The 8355-nt window shown below is 42.2% G+C and overlaps 1 pseudogene; it reads left to right on the top strand.

The window, feature by feature from the left end:
• The first annotated feature begins 6116 nt into the window (after nt 1-6116).
• On the top strand, nt 6117-7365 carry LOC140353474 (uncharacterized; annotated as a pseudogene).
• The last annotated feature ends 990 nt before the right edge of the window (nt 7366-8355 follow it).

Below are 8355 nucleotides of genomic sequence, written 5' to 3'. Positions count from 1 at the left end.
TGACGTCACTTAACCCACGACGAGTGAGCCACGCGACGCGGAGCTACCACTGAGCTAATGTAGGAGCTACGGTGTAGTTTTTAAAAAGTTAATCCGGGCTGCACATTTATAATCGCCCTCAGACGTTGGATCAAGAAGAAAACTAAAATGTTGTTTATCTTACGTTATTGTTTCTGTGCGATGTTAATGTATTGTACTGTTTGTTTACACGCAGCTTAAGGCAAGGCAAGTTTCTTTGTAGAGCACGTTTCATACACAAGGCAATTCAAAGTGCTTCACACAGCAGGAAAAATGCATTAAAATCAGAAAGAAATTACAGCACATGCTTAAAGTGATTGAATTTATTGGGACAATAGAGCAGTGGTCAGGGGCAACGCAAAAACCACGTGCACAACTAGTTAGGAAAAACCGTTTCATATTTAGGCTGCCTATTGCTGGGTTTCAGATGACATCACAGGATTCTATAGGGCAATAATATTCAGTACAGCAGGAGGGCAGCTAAAATAAAATAGTTAAAATGCAGATTTTTGTTGTAGTCCAAGAAGTTGGGGGAATAGAAATGGTCATATTAAATATTTGGGAAATCTCCTATTTAGATATTTAACAGCTACGTCCAATGTAATTAACAGGGTAAAGTGGCTCTTTCCCCCATCTGAGAGTAGGACAACATCTAGAACAGGGGTGTCAAACTCATTTTGGGCCGTGGGCCGAATTTCGACGCTCAGGCTGGGTCGCGGGCTGAACATAACGTAAAACATTAAACAATAAAAAAATTAAGAAATAAATAGCTTAATATAGCCTACGCTGTTTTTGAAGCAATTACTGGATCGATTTAAAGAAATGACAAACACGTTTGTTCTCATACACTGAAATGTATTTAGAAAAACAAGTGTAATTTCACCAACACTGTGCTTCAGTTTATGTGCATCACAACTTTGATGATCTACAGAGATAAACATTTGGTCATAGGTATTTGGAACTGAAAAATATTGTATTTGACTTTATAACAAAATAAACTTCAAGATCTAAAAAACCTTTTAACAACTAACATTTCCACGTCTGTGTAGTTATCTGTACATCTGAACTGACACACCACTAAATACAAACACACATGGAGCGTTTAAGTAAGGATGTTAAGTTATGCCTCTGGCCTTCAGTGTTCCATCAAACCAAACTCTTTTGTCAAATCGTGGGCCAAATATTATGTACAAAATAAAACAATAAAACATTTAAGAAATAAATAGCTTTTTACAGCCTAGTAATAGTTGTGGAGACTTTTGCACTAATGTGCAGCAGGTGAAAGACTGAGTCCATATTCATGCAGCAGCAGGAACAGGAACATGGACTTTTGATGTGATTTCTGATGTGAAATATATATCACATCAGAAACATGTGAAACATATCACAGACATGTTTCCGCTCAAACTCAATATGAGCTCGCTATTTTCATAGTTTAAGTTGATCTTTGTGACAAATTATTCATGTAGTGACTCAAATGAGGTAATTGTGTTCAGTCATAATAGTGTGGACACAGTCATGTTCATACTTTGTTACACTCTGACCTGTGTTTTTACCTGTGGCTTCTGATCTGTCCAGGTTTGTAGAGGATGTTTTCCTCACAGAGCATCATCACAGAAGTTAGTTTTCTTGTTAGCTCCACATTAGCTCCACTTTTAGCACAGCTCTAACACAGGCTTTTAGATAAGATTTAAAAACACCCCGTCCAAATAATTTTGTTCCAAAAAGAACTTGAGCGAAAATTTGCGCGCCGTAGGGCCAAAATTATAATCACACTCCGCCACTTAGGAGGAGCGTATCGCACCGTATTTTCCGACGCTTTTACTAAATAAAGCTGTCTGACGTGCGCCGCCGTTAACGAGCGCCGTAATCTACGCCAGACGGCGCTCTGCGTTCTCTTAATTTACGCCATACGCCGCTCCTATTGTGGCGGAGTGTGATCATATTGTAGCCGTGGGCGGCGTGAGCAGAAAAGTTACGCTACGGCGCTAGCACGGACGGTGAACAGGTGCCAAATAAACATTTGGGACCAGAATGGAAGTCGTCAACGTTATTGTCAATTGACAGATAAAAATAACTATGTGCAAATCCAGCGCGTCTTACCTAGTTTCAGTGATCTTCGTCAATTTAATAAGGTTTCGATGAAATTCTGTCAAAGTGCGCGAAAGAACGTGGAGCTTCGGGATTCTCCGGACCAGGGCTCGGCAGCCAATCAGAGCCAAGCACACAAATTTTTTCGACCAATCAGCGCGCAGCATGCACATTATCACTTGTAAACAGTAAACAGTCATGGCGCGGACCGTGGCGGACTATTGTCAAACGCTTCCCGGCCCGATTTAATGATAATATTCCTTTTCTAAAAAAAATATTAACAAAAATGACTAGGGCTGGGTATCATGGCCAATTTCCTAAATCGATTCGATTACGATTCATAACGTCCTGAATTGATTAATCACGATTCGATTCAATTCAATTCAATCTGCTCTTAAATAATGAAAATGGCTCAATTGTGTTACAAAATACAAATGTACTTTATTTTTTCTTTTCACCATAAACAGGTTTTAAGTGCAAACTTGTAAATTGGACAGTTTAAACTTCAGCTGTAAACAAAACTGTCTCAAGTCTCAAAAGTGCAATTTTGAAATATAAAGTAGTTTTTAGACCTGCTTGTGAGGCTAAGTTCAGTGGGTCCAACGTGCATCAGCTGCATTATCTCTACTGCACTAACCATTATTTGCAGCGTTGTCCGTCACGACTGCTGGGTCTTTGCTGGTCAGCCCCTACTCCTTTATGGCCCCCGTCAACATATTAGCTATATTATTAGGCCGTGGCTGCAGAGCCGCGGCGCGGTCAAATGGCCGAGCAGTTTCAGGAACCGCGGCACTGCCATATAGCCTCATGGCTAACCCTGACCCTAAGTCTGACCCTAACCTTAACCGGGCGCGGTCTAAAACGGCGCTAAAACGCGGTCAAATAGCGCAGCAGTTTCAGGAGCCGCGGTGCGCGGCCGGCACAAAATAACATGGCAGTTTCGGCCGCGCGCCGCGGCTCTGTAGACACTCCCACATTATTAGCGGTGTGGCTCGTCAGGTCACTGTCAGGTACGACTACGTTGACCGTGATGTCCAGGTGTTACGCCGACTCTCTCTGCAGATCCGGCATTGTCGTTAGGATGGCGTATTTTCATACACACGGGATAACTTTCTGTCTGATGTTTACGTTGCACCATAATGTAGTGTGGATCTAGCGCATGAACAAGCTGCTTGAAGCGTTCGTTTTGCACTACCGAGTACGAGCGTAAATCTTTACAGGTAAAAGTTGCGATGGCTTCTGTTATCTTTATGACCCGCGGAGAATCGGCTGGCCATGTTAGTAATTCCCTCAGTTTCATCTGTTTTGCTGGACGGCTTGTTGTCGCTGGCCATGTTAGTAATTCCCTCAGTTTCATCTGTTTTGCTGGACGGCTTGTTGTCGCTGGCCATGTTAGTAATTCCCTCAGTTTCATCTGTTTTGCTGGACGGCTTGTTGTCGGAAGCTAAGCTAAGAGCACAGATTTTGCAAACCACTTTGGTTTTATCCGGCTCTTTGTCCTTTGTTGTTTTAAATCAGAAAAGGTTCCTGACGTCAGACTTGAGTTGGGACGACTCGCTGAGCAGAGTTTTACCTGCGTCTTGCATGTTTGACAGGCGGACGTAAACGCGCCACTGCTGCACCACGCACAAGACTACTGGGGTTAACTTCACGGGGGGAAAATCGATCTCATGCCTTATGAATCGATATTGCAAAATTTTAATGAAATCGATCCAAAATCGATTAAATAGATTTTTTTTTTATCCAGCCCTAAAAATGACCCCGTCCTTGCACTCGAAAATGCCAGTCCATATGTCAAAATACCCGGTCCAAAACACGGGAAGACGGGCCTCTAGCTAAAAGCATGCTCTAACATCCACAAAACCGTCTCCTTTCTTTCTTCCACGTGTTTCCCAAACCAGACGTCTCTGTCCTCGCTCAGACCTCTGCCCTGAGGTGCGTAAGTGCTGTAAAGTGTTCGGTGGGCCGGATTAAAAGGTTTGGCGGGCCGGATGCGTATGTTTGACACCCCTGATCTAGAATCTGAAAACAACCGATTAATGCCAGACGCGTGACCTTAGCCACCCACGGCCATCTTGATTCTGGTCCCGAATGTAAACAAATGTACTCAAAACTCCATAGAAAATCTGGATAAACTTCTTAAATATCAGAACAGTCCTAATCTTCAGTCAGCTGTGGTTCTGACATTTATACAACAACAAATTGCATCGTACAGCTGCATTTAAACATGCAAATGTGGCTTTGTTGTTGTTTGTATGTAGGGATGTGTACCGCTACGACGGACCGGATCCGGACTTGTAAAAAAGTTTCGGTTCAGGTCCAAAAAAAACTAAACCCCGGTGATTTGGTTCTGGACTCATTATAAATCTACCACTCACATTCTATATCCTTTACGTTCTAGAATCTAAACCATCTGAAAACCTTCCATAGATCGCGAAAAGACGTAAACACTGACATCGCTGTCAATGGCGCACCCGGAGCATCAGCGACGCACGCGTCTTTCCCGCGGCAGAAGTTGAAGCCGGCGCAATGAGTTTAAAGACGCGAGACCGAACATTGAGGCAGCTGTAAGAGAGCTGACTTTATTTGAATCGTTTTAAGCCGCCGCGTGCGTCGCCGCTTGTGCTGCTCCGTGAGTTAGTTTAAGACGTTAAAGGAGCGGGAGGTTGGTTTGGTTTGGGTGTAAATATTGTAACTTCTCGCTCAGGTCAGTAATGCTGGTTTAGTGCTCACAAGTTGTCACTTTATTTCTTGAACAGAGTTGGTTAATGTTGGCTGTAACCATGGTGATGGAACAGGAACATCAAAAACCACCTCGTCTCCTGAGCCCGCTCTTAGCTCCGCCCCAGTTATGTTGTGGTGTGATGTAGCATTTATTTCAGTGGGTTAATGTGCAATATACATATTTATACATCTAAGTAAATACTAGGTCAAAGTAATATTGTTTAATTGCTGGATTCATTAATTGGAGCTTATATTTTGTAATAGTATTTGTATTCTACAGTTGTTAAATATGGTCTTGTGTTTAATGCTGTTAATATGATGTATTGTGTGTAGTGTAAAATATTTTCATATTCTATTTTTGATACTGAGTTGATTGATTTATAGTGGTTCTAGTTGACTTTTATGCTAGTTTTTGAAGGTTTTTATGTGACTTTTGATGCCAATGGATCTGCAAAATTAAAGAGTGGAAATGTATCTAAAGGCATTAAACTTCAGGTGTGGGGAACAGCCCAGTCAAACCAGTAATACACTTGACAAACATAGTATCAGCTGAAACAGCTGCCCCAATACCAATACTCAACATGCTCTTGTTCGGAAGTTGTTCCTCTAGTAAAACACATGAATGTGTGTTAGCTAGCAGCTTGTGATTTGTAAGTTGTAACTTCTGTTAATAAACAGTGAATAAACCAGATAAATTGAGTTTATTTCAGTCTGCAGTTAAGCCTTGTGTTTGATAGTCGTCCTTGTTCATGTGTCTTCAACTTAATTGAGCCAAGTAGCTTGTGTTACGCTGTTGTAACATTATGCAAAAATGGCATGAGTTCAGCCAGACTCATTAGGTCCGGACCTGAACCTAAACCTCTGGATTCGAATCCGGACTTGAACCTGAACATGGGTTTAGGTATGCATCCCTATTTGTATGTAGAAAATGCTAATTCTTTGCATTGGTGATTAGCTCAGGTCTAACATAATGGACTCTAAGTAATCGACCAACAGAAATATGGCTTGCATCTGAAACTTTCCTTGTGTATACTAATAGTGCTGCACTAAATATAATAAGCGTTGAGTGTTTAGTCTTTGAAGAACGTCTTTGCCAGTTGAAAGTCGGTGTAAAGTCGTGGACCGGAAGTGAGATGAGGCCAGTGCCAATCACGTGGGAAAAGAGGGGGAGTGATATTCACTGTTCAACACCGCCACTTCAAACTCTACTTAAGTTGTTTGATATTATTACTAATTGACATCTCCCTTTTCTGTCATGGCAGATCTACAAGAGCATCGACAGAATGGGCTTCACCTGTGACCAGTGTGGAAAGACATTGAGCTCTGCTGCTGCCCTCAAACAACACAACAGAACTCACACAGGAGAAAAACCATTCAACTGTGATGTTTGTGGTCACAGATTTAAAAGCAAATATGATCTCATGGTTCATGAGTGTCCACACTGGAGAGAGGCCTTTTGAATGTGATCATTGTGGAAAGACATTGAGCTCTGCTGCCTCCCTCAAACAACACAACAGAACTAACACAGGAGAGAAACCATTTGAATGTGACCTATGTGGGACAGGATTTGCATGGACTAGTGGCCTTAAAATTCACATGAGAATCCACACTGGAGAAAGGCCGTACAAGTGTGATCAATGTGAGAGCAGTTTCTCTACATCGGGAACTCTTAAAATACACAGATCTGTACACACGGCAGAAAAGCCATTCAACTGTGAAGTTTGTGGTCACAGATTTAAAAGCAAACAACGTCTCAAAGTTCATGAGCGTCTCCACACTGGAGAGAGCCCTTTTGAATGTGATCAGTGTGGAAAGACAGTTGGCTCTGCTGCCTCCCTCAAACAACACAACAGAACTCACACAGGAGAGAAACCATTTGGCTGTGGTCAGTGTGGAAAGACATTTAGCTCTGCTGCCACCCTCAAATATCACATCAGTTCTCATACAGAAGAGAAAGCATTTGGCTGTGATCAGTGTGGAAAGACATTTAAGACCAAAGGGAATTTCTTGAGACACCAGAGTGTCCACAGAAATTATAGGCCGTACCAATGTGACCAGTGTGAGAAGGCTTTTAAGACATCACAGCATCTCACCCTTCATTACCGAACCCACACAGGGGAAAAACCGTACACATGTGACCAGTGTGGGAAGGGGTTTTCTCACTCTGGTAACTACAAATATCACCTGAGAATCCACTCTGGAGAAAAGCCATACAAATGTGAACACTGTACAAAGTATTTTAGAAGTTTTAAAGTGCTCACCGCGCACCGTCAGAGCCACACAGGAGAGAAGTCCTTTGTCTGTGGAGAGTGTGGGAAAGGGTTTGCATATGGTCAGAGCCTTCGGAACCATGAAAAAATCTGCTTCTCTAAAGAGAATTGCTGCAGCTCAGGCCAGGCCTTAAGAAACCCTGGTCTTAATGTGCATCATCCTGACCAAACGACAAAAGAAGATGGAGCTTCTGGAGCTGGATCATGTGAATCTAAACACAGACTCAAAAAGCTGGAGATCAGGCTTCAGAGAGTTGTATAACCACAATATAACTTTCTCCCTCATTTAAAACGGAACTGGGATTGTAATTTAGCTTCATTTACGCTAGTTTAAGGAATCCTGTTCAGTAAGTCCTCTCATCTTGGCCTCACAAAACACTTTGTTCCAAATGTTTTTTTAAATTTAATTGTGTATTAACTAGGGCTGGGCAACGATTAAAAATTAATCGCATTATTTCCCTAATTAATCACAATTAATTGCATTTTTACGTGCAAAATTCAGAATTAATTCAAAAGAAGTGTAAAGTGCATCAGCATTTTTATTCAGTAGCAGTTAAATAAAATATTTAGTATTCACTTGCCACAAAATCCTGAGCCACAATCATTAAAGATTAACAGGCCACTTCGGAGGTAACGTCAGAAAAATTGTAATCTCATTAAACACTAGACTCTCAAAACACATTTTAGGGAGCAGCATAACAAGTCTAGTACCAAATGTCCCTAAACCAGAAAACACTTCAGTACAGTTTGTAAATTCTTAGAACTTGACACTAAAGCGCCATAACATTAGTTGTGCAAACAAACACTTAACCAGTTAAATACAAATAAATACATTTTGTACATTTTAACTTAAACAATGTTATCAAACACAAAACTAAAGCTTATTGCCACTGACAGGGCATTGAAAAGAACCAGAAAAGTTTGTAGATTCCTAAAACAGGGTGTTTTTTTACTCCTCTGCACTAAGCCAGTTGCTAAGGCACCAGATTATTCACGTTTTCAGCTGATAAAGACGCGCGCCGGGCCCTTCTCGCGGATCTTCCCAGCTACGGCGGCCGTCGGGACCTGCTCACGCGGGCCCCCGGCGGGACCTGCTCAGGCGGTCCCCCGTCGGGACCTGCTCAGGCGGGCCCCCGGCGGGTTGCCTCGGCTGGCTGCCTCGGCTGGCTTTGTAAAGTTAAAAACTCCATTTACACCACGAGAAAAGCAACGCAGCACAACTCCTCCACTGCACATGTGCAGGACGACTCGG

The sequence above is a fragment of the Eucyclogobius newberryi genome, unplaced genomic scaffold (genome assembly GCF_026437365.1).
Source record: "Eucyclogobius newberryi isolate DKJ021-1_F unplaced genomic scaffold, fEucNew1.0.hap1 SCAF_9, whole genome shotgun sequence".
Classification (NCBI taxonomy): Eukaryota; Metazoa; Chordata; class Actinopteri; order Gobiiformes; family Gobiidae; genus Eucyclogobius; species Eucyclogobius newberryi.
Note: the sequence above shows the minus strand (reverse complement) of the source record. Positions and strands in the feature narration are given on the sequence as shown.